Below are 12,834 nucleotides of genomic sequence, written 5' to 3' on the forward strand. Positions count from 1 at the left end.
TGCAGTAGGTTAAGGATGAGGCATTATGGCAGCTGTGGTGCCAATCACAACGGTGGCAGTTTAGATGCCTGGCCTGAGAATGTCCACATGCTGCCAGGGCGTGGCCAAAACAAAAGTTCTGTTTCTCTGTAAAAGTGAGTGAGGATCAGAGTTTCCGTTATGGCTCAGTGGTTAATGAATCTGACTAGGAATCATGAGGTTGAGGGTTCGATCCCTGGCCTTGCTCAGTGGGTTAAGGATCTGGCATTGCCATGAGCTGTGGTGTAGGTCGCAGACGCAGCTCGGATCCTGTGTTGCTGTGGCTGTGGTATAGGCCGGCAGCTACAGCTCCAATTCGACCCATAGGCTGGGAACCTCCATATGCCGCGGGAGTGACCCAAGAAATGGCAAAAAGATAAAAAAGAAAAAAAAAAGGAGTGAGGGTCTAGACTCTTAGTTTTAAAAATATTTCTCCTAGAGTTCCCATTCGGCTCAGTGGAAAGGAATCTGACTAGTATCCATGAGGAAGCAGGTTCCATCCCTGACCTCGCTCAGTGGGTTAAGGATCTGGTGTTGCTGTGAGCTGTGGTGTAGGTCACAGGTCACAGACTCCACTCAGATCCCCCGTTGCTGTGGCTGTGGCGTAGGGTGGTAGCTGCAGCTCCAATTTGACTCCTAGCCTGGGAACCTCCATATGCCTCAGATGTGGCCCTAAAAAGACAATAAATAAATAAAAAGAAAAAGATTTCTCCTTTGCATGAGGATCTTTGGAAGTCACGTGGTACATGGGACCAGTCTACCTCAAGTGGGATTGTCCCCATGTGTTGCAAGATATACAGAGACAGCATAAATGCCAAGAACCACCCTGAGCATCATTGTGACCCAAAACAGAAATTACTAAAAGGCACAGAGATACTCCCATTGAAAACCAATGATTTGGAGTTCCCATCATGGGACAGCAGAAATGAATTCCACTGTGGAGCCACAGTGGGAACTCTCAGTGGTTGCATAATAAATGGTTAAAAAGGGAAAAACAGGGAGTTCCCATAGTGGCTCAGTGGTTAACGAATCTGACTAGGAACCACAAGATTGCAGGCTAAATCCCTGGCCTCGCTCAGCGGGTTAAGGTCCGGCATTACTGTGAGATGTGGTGTAGGCTGGCAGCTGCTCCTCCGATTAGACCCCCAGCCTGGGAACCTCCATGTGCCTCGAGTGCAGCCCTAAAAAAAAAGACCAAAAAAAAAAAAGAAAGAAAGAAAGAAAACCACCGATTTGATTAAATGAAGAAATATTACTATTTATATATTTATTCAAAGAGGAGTTATCTGGCTCAGTGGGCTGAGGATCCGGTATGTTGTCACTGCTGTGGCTCTGGTTACTACTGTAGCTCAAGTTGGATCCCTGGCCCCAGAATTTCCGCATGCCACAGGTGTGGCCCAGCACCTTCCCCCCCCAACATTCACAAAACAAAACAAAAACAACAACAAAAGAAAGAAATAGTTAATCTAGGCTCACTCTATGTCAACACCAGGTCAAGGTGCTGGGGATACCATGGTGGACAAAGTTGGGGAAGTCCCTCTCCCTCTTGTGAAGGTGATAGTCTAGTTAACATATTCAGTCAAGAAACATTTATGGAGCGCTCCATTTATAGACAGAACCCCTCCTCCCGGAAGCCTTCCCAGACCACCTAGTGGTTTACAGTAGCCCGACAGTACTGTTCATCTCAGCATACGATCCTGGCTTATCTTCAAGGCTCACTACCTGAGATTATGTCATTCGTATATGTTTGCCTGTTTGGTGTCTGTGTTTTCCCTATGGTAGGTAAACTTCACGAGATCAGGAAGCTGGAGCAGTGCCAATGTGGCACATACTAAATATTATATACATATATATTGCTATTTTTAGGGCCGCACCCACGGCATATAGAGGTTCCCAGGCTAGGTGTCAAATAAGAATTGTAGCTGCCAGCCTATGCCAGAGCCACAGCAACGGGGGATCCGAGCTGTGTCTTCAACCTACACCATAGCTGATGGCAACACTGGATCCTTAACCCACTGAGGAGGGCTCAGGGATAGAACCTGCAACCTCATGGATACTAGTCCGGTTCATTAACTGCTGAGCCGCGAAGGGAACTCCAATAAATATTTGTTAAATAATTACTATAAGCAAAGCCCACAGGAGTTCCCGTCGTGGCGTGGCGCAGTGGTTAACGAACCTGACTAGGAACCATGAGGTTGCGGGTTCGATCCCTGTCCTTGCTCAGTGGGTTGACGATCCAGCGTTGCCGTGAGCTGTGGTGTAGGTTGCAGATGTGGCTCGGATCCCTCATTGCTGTGGCTCTGGCGTAGGGTGGCGGCTACAGCTCCGATTAGACCCCTAGCCTGGGAACCTCCATATGCCTTGGGAGATGCCCAAGAAATAGCAAAAAAGACAAAAAAAAAAAAGCAAAGCCCACAGTCCCTGCCCTCATGTCTATTGGGGAACTTCCTACCTGTGTGACCTTGAGCAAGCTAAGTCACATCTCTCACTCTCAAATTTCCAATCTGTAAGTAAACTAGTAAAGGTACTTAGTGGGGCTCTTGTGAGAACTAACCTAATACACATAAATACCCATAAATCACTCATATAAATGATAATTGTTATTGTTATCAAGCTACATTTGTCCTGAGAATAGGGGAGATTTACCTAAGTGAAGGCAGAGAGAACAGCATGTGCAAAGGCCCTGAGGGGGAGTGGGCTGGAGATGAGTCTATAAGACACTGGTGCTGTGAGAGGTGAGAAGGACAGCCTGCTCTTGGAGACTTGAACCACTTTGAACTTTATCCTGAGGTCAAAGAACAGAGCTGAAGGATTTTCAGAGGGAGATGCCTTGGCTCAAATTACCTTTTTTTTTTTCTTTTTTGGCTTCTTCCATGGCATGTGAAAGTTCCTTGGCTAGGGATTGAACCCACACCACAGCAGTGACAAATGCTAGATCGCACCAGGAAACTCCTCAAATTACACTCTTTCTCTCTTTCTTTCCTTCCTTCTTTCCTTCCTTCCTTCCTTCCTTCCTTCCTTCCTTCCTTCCTTCCTTCCTTCCTTCTTTCTTTCTTTCTTTCTTTCTTTCTTTCTTTCTTTCTTTCTTTCTTTCTTTCTTTCTTTCTTTCTTTCTTTCTTTCTTTTTGTCTTTTTTAGGGCTGCATCCATGGCATGTGAAGGTTCCCAGGCTAGGGGTCAAATCGGAGCTGTAGCTGCCAGCCTATGTCACGGCCACAGCAATGGGGGATCTGAGTCTTGTCAGCGACCTACACCACAGCTCACGGCAACGCCAGATGCTTAAACCCTGACAGAGGCCAGAGATTGAACCGGAGTCCTCATGGATACTAGTTGGGTTTGTTAACCGGTGAGCCATGACAGGAACTCCTCAAATTACATTAAAAAAAAAAAATCACAGTTCCCATCATGGCACTTCGAAACGAATCCTACTAGGAACCATGAGGTTGCTGGTTTAATTCCTGGCCTCGTTTAGTGGGTTAAGGATCCGGCGTTGCCGTGAGCTGTGGTATAGGTCACAGACGTGGCTTGGATCTGATGTTGCTGTGGCTGTGGCATAGGCCGGCAGCTGTACCTCCTATTAGACCCCTAGCCTCCATATGTTGCGGGTTTGGCCCTAAAAAGCAAAACAAACAAACAAACAAAAAACCCCACATTTTTCAGAGCTCCCATTGTGGCTCAGAGGGTTAAGAACCTGACCAGTATCCATGAGGAGGTGGGCTTGATCCCTGATCTCACTCAGTGGATTAAGGATCTGGTGTTGCTGAAAGCTGCAGCATAGAGAGTGGAGGCAAGGAAGAGACCTGGGAGGGAGGGCCGATAAGGTGGTGGCCAAGGGATGGAGAAGTAACTTGAGTGAAAAAAATTTAGTCTGGGAGTTCCGGTCATGGCGCAGGGGAAACGAATCCGACCAGGAACCATGAGGTTTCGGGTTTGATCCCTGGCCTTGCTCAGTGGGTCCAGGATCCCGTGTTGCTGTGAGCTGTGGTGTAGGTCACAGATGGGGCTCAAATCTGGCATTGCTGTGGCTGTGGCCTAGGCGGGCGGCTACAGCTCTGATTAGACCCCTGGCCTGGGAACCTCCGTATGGTGAGGGTGTGGCCCTAAAAGGAGAAAAGACAAAAAAAAAATTTACTCTGATTTGTGATTAATTGGATATGGCAAGTGGGAAAGTAGGAGTCAAAGGTGGTTCCCTAGTTTCTGGAAAATAAAAAAAATTTAGATTCCCCACATATCAGCACAAGAATATCACTTAAGTCTTAGATGGGAGCAAAGCCACCAAAGGAGCCACCTGGACTCCAGGCCTACAAAATCCAAACAGGCCTTAATTGGGGCCTGAGAGGGTGGGAAGAGGCTGGACAAATGACCTGAGCAGTGATCTGGAAGGAAGCCTGAACACATCAGGCTTTGCTGGGGTGGGAAGGTGTGTGATTTTTTCCCCCACTGGAATGGAACCTACTCTCAATGGGTCTGTGCTCTATAGATGGTATGATGTGTAAGAGAAAGAATAAGCCTGGGGTTGGGGAGAGGAGGGAAAAAAAACTTCATGGTGAGGACCTGGATGCTGGTGAGGTCTCTGCCGCTGAGGATTCTGCAATAAAGCAGGAAAGTCAGAACTTTGCTTTCTGGATCCATTCATTTGTCATTCAACAAATATTGATTGATTGATTGATTGATTGATTGATTGCTTTTTAGGGCTACACCTGAGGCATATGGAAATTCCCAGGCTAGAAGTCGAATGGGATCTACAGCTGCCAGCCTACACCACAGTCACAGCAATGTGGGATCCAAGCCATGCCTGTGACCTACACCACAGCTCGTGGCCAGATCCTGAACACACTGAGCGAGGCCAGGGATCAACCTGCATCCTCAAGGATACTAGTCAGATTCGTTTCTACTGCGTCACAACTGGAACTCCCTCAACAAATTTTTTTTTTTTTTTTTTTGGTCTTTGTGCCTTTTCTAGGGCCACTCCCACGGCATATGGAGGTTCCCAGGCTAAGGGTCTAATTGGAGCTCTAGCCACCGGCCTACGCCACAGCCACAGCAACAGCAACGTGGGATCCGAGGTGTGTCTGCTACCTACACCACAGCTCATGGCAATGCTGGATCCTTAGCCCACTGAGCAAGGCCAGGGATCTAACCTGCAATCTCATGGTTCCTAGTCGGATTCGTTAACCACTGAGCCACAACAGGAACTCCCCTCAACAAATTTTATGTGGCCTTTCTAAGAGTCAGAGGCTCTCTCTGCTCCTAGTGCTGGGATGATCTGTGAGCTAAACATTCGTGGAACATCCTGCCCTTGTGGAGGAGAGAGATAAAAAGCAAGCAAGCAAGTGTGCACGTGTGTGTGTGTGTGTGTGAAACATGTGAAACGTGCTTTGAATCTAGAGACTTTGTGAGGGTGAGAGCAGGGGAAACCCAGCCCCATCCTCCCAGCAGGAGGTCAGTTCTACCTACAAAACCTCTATTTCCTATAAGCAACAATGGTCCTGCCCCTCAGGAAGGAAGACCCTTCCTTGTTCACAGACAGGGTCTTTGAGATCTTGGAGGTTCGGTGCAGGCAAAGGACAGACCGCACAGCTTTGGACCATTGTCCCATCTCTGGGCCTCTCCCGCCTGTATCATGGGTGCCGTCAGCCCTTTAAGGAAGAGGGGCCTGGTATCTGCCCGCGAGAGAGAAGCTGTTCCTCCCTTCCTGTCCTCCCTACATTGAGAGCGGCTTGCTGACTTTTACAGTTAGTTAGAAATGCTAAAAATAAACCATTTATTATGCAACCACTGAGAGTTCCCACTGTGGCTCCACAGGTTAAGAACCTGACTAGTGGAGTTCCCGTTGTGGCGCAGTTGTTAACGAACCTGACTAGGAACCATGAGGTTGCGGGTTCAATCCCTGGCCTTGCTCAGTGGGTTAAAGGATCCAGCGTTGCCGTGAGCTGTGGTGTAGGTTGCAGATGTGGCTCGGATACCACGTTGCTGTGGCTCTGGCGTAGGCTGGTGGCTACAGCTCCGATTCGACCCCTAGCCTGGGAACCTCCATACGCCTCGGGAGCAGCCCAAGAAATGGCAAAAAAAAAAAAAAAAAAAAGAACCTGACTAGTATCCATGAGGATGTGGGTGCAATCCCTGGCCTTGCTTGGTGGGTTAAGGATCAGGGATCGGGTGTATCTGCAAGGTGTGGCGTAGGTCCCCAATGTGGCTCAGATCCGGAGTTGCTGTGGCTGTAGCATAAGTTGGCAGCTGCAGCTCCGATTCAACCCTTAGCCTGGGAACTTCTATATAAAATAAATAAATAAATAAAAAGCACCTACTAGACATTATTCGCAGACCTCAAAGCAGGAATGAACAGGTGTGTGGCCTGACCAAAGCCAGGGTAATGGAAATTGAACCTGACCTTAAAAACCTGGACCTGACCTTAAAAACCTCATCATCTACGGAGGTAAGTGGTATAAATGAGGGGGTGCAAAACTGCCATCTTCCTGTTCAGGGACCCAGGCTGGATACTGGCTGCAAAGATGGACAAGACATTATCCTTTCCCTGAAACTAGTCATGATCTGGTAGGAACAACTGACATCCAAATCAATTATTGCAACCCAATGTCCAGGAGCCCCTGGCACAAAGGGAACATTTTCTCTATTAAGGGTGAGAATCAAGGCAAGCTTCCTGGAGGAGGTAGCAATGCAGCTGGACCTTGAAAAGAAGACAGTGTCTCGGAAGGTAGAAATGCAATAGAAGCACTATATAGATAATGCTAGACCATTCTACAGACAGAAGTCCAGAGACAGATAAACCATTTATTAGCTTAGTAAGTCATTTTACACTCTTGAACCTCACTTTACTCATTGGTAGAATAGAAACAATATGAGATAAAATACATAAACCTTTACACAGTTCCAGGCATACAATAAGCATTTCGTAGGCAGTGAATAATGCAATACTCTATTATTATAACATGACATTTTCAGGGTTGCTCTGAGTGGCCCAATGAGCCTCGAACTTAAGGGTGTGTGTGTGTGTGTGTGTGTGTGTGTAGTGGGGAAGAAAACCGCAAAGTAGAGTTTAAATCTTGCAGAAGAACTTGAATGCCATTCTAGAGTTCTAGAATGTGCCTTTTCCCAGAAGTAATTGATCCAATACTATTATTCGGCAATAAGGACACTAATAGCTAACACTGTACAATGCTTCTTACATACTAGGCACTACACTACGCTCTGTAGACTAACTGGCCGAGATCACAAAGCTGGCAAGAGTGGATTGAGGCTTAAGTTTTTCCTTGCTCTAAATACACTATAGGAGTTTCCATCATAGCTCAGCAGAAATGAATCTGACTAGCATCCATGAGGATGTGGGTTTGATCCCTGGCCTCGCTCAGTGGGTTAAGGATCCAGCGTTGCCATGAGCTGTGGTGTAGGTCACAGACATGGCTCAGATCCCAAGTTGCTGTGGCTGTGTTGTAGGCCAGCAGCTACAGCTCCAATTCAACCCCTAGCTTGGGAAACTTTGTACGCCGCACATGCGGCCCTAAAAAGATAAATAAATAAATAAATAAATAAATAAATATCATGCTGTCTAAAATAATGCTGGCAGGCCTCATTTTCTTGTGCTTGGCTTTCGCAGATACTGTGTTCTTTACAAACTGAAGTTTTGTGGCAAGACTGCATCAGCTCCGTTATTCCAACAGCCTTTGCTCACTTTGGGTCTCTGTGTCACCTTTTGGCAATTCTCGCAACAATTCAAAATTTGTCATCATTGTTGTATTTGTTACGGTGAGCTGTGATCAATGATCTTAGATGTTATTATGGGTAAAAGAGTACAACATGCAGAAGGCTCAAATGATTATTAGCATTTTTTAGCAATAAAGTATTTTTATTTTATTATTATTACTATTATTATTTTATGGCCGCCCCCGAGGTGGAAGTTTCCAGGCCAGAGATTGAATCCAAGCTGCAACTGCATCAAGGCTGGATCCTCTAACCCTGTGTGCCCAGCTGGGGATCAAACCTGTGCCTCTGCATAACACAAGTCTCTACAGACAGATCTTTTTTTTTTTTTTGCTTTTTTAGGGCCGCATCTGCAGCATATGGAGTTTCCCAGGCTAGGGGGCAAATCAGAGCTGCAGCTGCCTGCCTACACCACAGCCACAGCAATGCCAGACCCGAGTCGCATCTGCGACCTACACCACAGCTCACAACAACGCTGGATCCTTAACCCACTGAGTGAGGCCAGGGATCAAACCTGCATCCTCATGGTTACCAGTCAGATTTGTTTCCACTGAGCCTTGATGGGAACTCCTCTACAATCAGATTTTTAACTCATTGTGCCATAGCGGGAACTCTAGCAATGAAGTATTTTTTTATTTTTTTATTTTTGTCTTTTTGCCATTTTGGGGGCCACTTCTGTGGCATATGGAGGTTCCCAGGCTAGGGGTCCAATTGGAGCTGCAGCCACTGGCCTATGCTAGAGCCACAGCAACGCGGGATCCGAGCCGCATCTGCGACCTACACCACAGCTCACGGACACACCGGATCCTTAACCCACTGAGCAAGGCCAGGGATCAAACCCACAACCTCATGGTTCTTAGTTGGATTCAACTACTGAGCCACAACGGGAACTCCCTGAAGTATTTTTAAATTAAGGTATGTACATTGTTCTTTTAGACATAATGCTTTGCACATTTGACGACAGTATGCTGTAAACATAAATTTTGTATGCACTGGGAAACGAACACATTCTTGTGACTGGCTTTATTGTGATATTTGCTTTTCTGCAGTGCTTTGGAACCCAACGCACAGTATCTCCAAGGTCTGTCTGTACCAATAATGATAACTAATGTTTTTTAAACTTTTTTTTTTTTTGGTCTTTTTGCCATTTCTTGGGCCGCTCCCACGGCATATGGAGGTTCCCAGGCTAGGGGTCCAATCGGAGCTGTAGCCGCCGGCCTACGCCAGAGCCACAGCAACGCGGGATCCAAGCCGCGTCTGCAATCTACACCACAGCTCACGGCAACGCCGGATCGTTAACCCACTGAGCAAGGGCAGGGACCGAATCCACAACCTCATGGTTCCTAGTTGGATTCGTTAACCACTGCGCCACGACAGGAACTCCGATAACTAATGTTGATTGAGGCTTATGCACATTATTTCACGTAATCCCCGTGACAGTCATGGAAAGTCAGTACCATCATCACTTTGTAGATGAGGGAACTAAGGCTTAAGAGGTTGAGTGACTTGCTCGTGGCCTGATCACTGTAGCCACTACAGCTGGGACACTGGGAGCTGGAAGTGTACCATCCTTACTCCTTCCAGAGAGCCTGCTGTGGGGGTGGACTTGATGGACAGTTGCTGCTCCTTTGGCTCCGCCATTGTGTTCACGCATGGGGTGAGCATGGTGGAGGTCTGCATGCCAGCCTTGTCCTGCCTGGCATGAGGCTCTCCTACTGGATATCCTCGGCTTGAGGACTCCCCATCTACCTGGTCAAGATTTTCTCAACGCCACACTGTAGTGGGAAGCTCTTCCTACCCAATCTTCTTTCCTGCTCTCCTAGTAGATGTCCAATCAGCATCAAGGTCTGAAGGCTCTCCCTGCCTGCTTCCACTCCCATCTCCTTTATCCTTCCTGGGCACTTACCTCATAAATCTCTTGCACACCCAATCCCATCTTGGCTTCTTGAAGGACTAACACACCAACCAGGTGCTGCAGACTCTCAACCATCTTGCTTCTTATGGATGGCCCTTGAGCTTGACAAAGCCGTTGACACACACTCATCATTTCAGGTCAACAAGAAGCATGTTCAGCAATCTGGTGTCTGAGCATCTGGAAACAGGAAGTCTGGTGGCCATGAGCGGGGAGATGGGCACCCAGGAGGAGTGGACATGTGGATGCTGCCCAGGTAGCTTTACAGACTGGCAGCTTGGCTTCCAGACCCATGGCCTGGCTCTGACACAGAAACAGGCTCAGAGGAATGAAGGAAGCCTCAGCAGCCTGTACCCAGAGCTGGACCAAATCCTCCCTCAAAAGCAGCCAGCTACCCTTGCTCTAATTCTTACTCGCCATGCTGACGACTCACTGGAAATCTCTTATGTCTGGAAAGAACGTACCCACCCAGAAAGAGGTGGCAGCTTGCAGGGTTAAAGCCACGTGGATGCCTTTTATGAGAAAGAGCCACATTCCCTGCCCTTCCAGTAGAAATCCCCTGTATCTCTCAGCATCACCTGGGAGCTTCTTAGCGATGCAGCATCTCAGGCCTCACCCCCTGCCTACTGAATTAGAATATGCATTTTATCATGATCCCCAAACAGTTTGAGAAGGTCCCTTCTGTTGAGCCCTACTCACCACTACTCTTCTCTGCCCAGCCCCCAGGCAGTTGTGATATCCATACAATGCAATATTATTCAGGTAAAAGCAATGTACTGGTACACGCTACAACATCAATGAATCTTGAAAACATCATACTAAGTGAAAGAGCCAGGCACAAAAGACAGCCTATCGCAGGTTTCCACTTGAAATGTCCAGCAGAGGCAGTCTATAGAGACGGAAAGTAAACTGCTGGTTCCTAGGGCTGGGGGTGGGAGGAGGCTGGGAGGAAATGGGGAGTGAGTCCTAATGGATAGGGGGTTTCTTTGTCTTTGTTTTTGGCAGGGGCGGGCCACTCCACCTGTTGCATGTGGAGTTTCCCAGGCTAGGGGTTGAATCGGAACTGTAGCAGCCTAGACCACAGCCACAGCCACTTGGGATCCAGGCCACGTCTGTGACCTACACCTCAGCTCACCGGATCCTTTAACCCAATGAGCGAGGCCAGGGATTGAACCCACATCCTCATGGATACAGTCAGGTTTATTACTGCTGAGCTGTGACAGGAAGTCCCCGCATAGGGGGTTTCATTTTGGGGGGATGAAAATGTTCTAAAATTGACCATGATGATGGTTGTACAACTCTATGAATAGACTCAAAACCATTGAATTTCATACTTTAAATGGGTGAATTGTATGACTTGTGAATTATATCTTAATGAAGCTGATAAATATTTATACCCTGCCAGGGTAGGGTCTGCCTCAAAGAATTGTTGTGAGAATTCAATAAACCATGTGTGCAGAGTCTTGCTTCTGCAAGAGTAGCTACCATGGAGCAGATGCACAGTCTTGTGAAAGAAATGACGTAAGCAGAAGTAACCCAAAATCCAGAAATGAATGAACAATGCTGTCTAAATTAGGTGCAGGAGTTCCCGTCGTGGCGCAGTGGTTAACAAATCCTAAGAACCATGAGGTTGCGGGTTAGATCCCTGGCCTTGCTCAGTGGGTTAAGGATCCTGTGTTGCCATGAGCTGTGGTGTAGGTCACAGACACAGCTCGGATCCCATGTTGCTGTGGCTGTGGTGTAGGCAGGCGGCTACAGCTCCGATGGGACCCTTAGCCTGGGAACCTCCATATGCCGTGGGTGCAGCCCTAAAAAAGGACAAAAAGACAAAAAACAACAACTAAATAAATAAATAAATTAGGAGCAGATAACATGTTGGACAGATGGTAAGAGAGAAAAGTAACTTGCCTGTTCATCCATCTATCCATCCATCCATCCATCTAACCAATAATTGCTTGACACCTGTTATATGCTGAATATGTAGAGCAGAGATGAATAGCATGAGGGGGAGGCATGCAAACATATAAGGTCCTTCGTAGCACAGTAAATGCTTTGGAGAGGAAAGAGTGCAAGTCCGAGTTGGAGGCGGGGGGTATAATGAACTAACTGAAACGGCCAGAAAAGTTCTCTCCAAAAGGGGACATATGAACCTTTCTCTTTGTTTCTAATAACTTTCCCTTTCAAACTAAAACGCAATGCTTGCTTATTGAAACAAGCCAACCTCTCAGGATGAGAAGAAAGATACAGGCAATTTTCCCTCTCCCTCATGGAATCACTGTTTTGTAGCTTTCTTCTAAACTTCTCTGCGATCATACAAATGGATATCTAGGAGTTCCTGTTGCGGCTCAGCGATAATGAACCCAACTCGTATCCATGAGGATGTGGGCTTGATCCCTGGCCTAGCTCAGTGGGTTAAGGAGCCAGCATTGCCATGAGCTGCGGTGTAAGTCACAGACATGTTTCAGATCCCAAGTTGTTGTGGCTGTGGTGTAGACCAACGTCTACAGCTTCAATTCAGCCCCTAGCCTGGGAACTTCCATATGCCATGCTTGCAGCCCTTGAAGGAAGGAAAGAAGGAAGGAAAGAAAGAAAGAAAAAGACCAAATGTATATCCACTTAGCACTGTGTCATGTGTGACCTGCAGGCATTTATGTCAACCCAGGTAGATCTAACTTGTTCCTTGCCAATAAGGGTGTGCCATAATCCATTCAAACATTCTCTTCTCATGGACACTCCCACTGTTTCTGGGTTGGAGCCAAGATAAAATATTGCCATGAGCATCTTGACCTTAATTACCAGGGCTTTTAATTTGGCTGGATAGAGCCTCAAAAGTGGATAATACTGGTCAATGAGTACACGCACTTTTAAATTTTAAGAGGCACTACCAGAGTTTTCCAAAAGTTTGTTGTAAATCAGTCTCCCAAGGGAAATGTAGGAAAAGCCCCGATAGCTCAGTTTTAAACATTTCCCTCAATCTGATAGGTCAAAAATGATATCTCTTTGTTGTGCTGTTTGTGCTACTAGGGTGACTCTATTTTCGTATGGTTATTGGCACTTCCATGTCTTTGTGAGTTGACTGAGCCTGGCTTGAACCCAAGCAGATGGCATTTATAAAGAAAATGGAGGAGTTCTGGTGGTGGCACAGTGGTGACGAACCCAACTAGTATCCACTTGGTTCGATCCCT

The sequence above is a fragment of the Phacochoerus africanus genome, chromosome 8, assembly GCF_016906955.1.
Source record: "Phacochoerus africanus isolate WHEZ1 chromosome 8, ROS_Pafr_v1, whole genome shotgun sequence".
In the NCBI taxonomy this organism is placed as follows: Eukaryota; Metazoa; Chordata; class Mammalia; order Artiodactyla; family Suidae; genus Phacochoerus; species Phacochoerus africanus.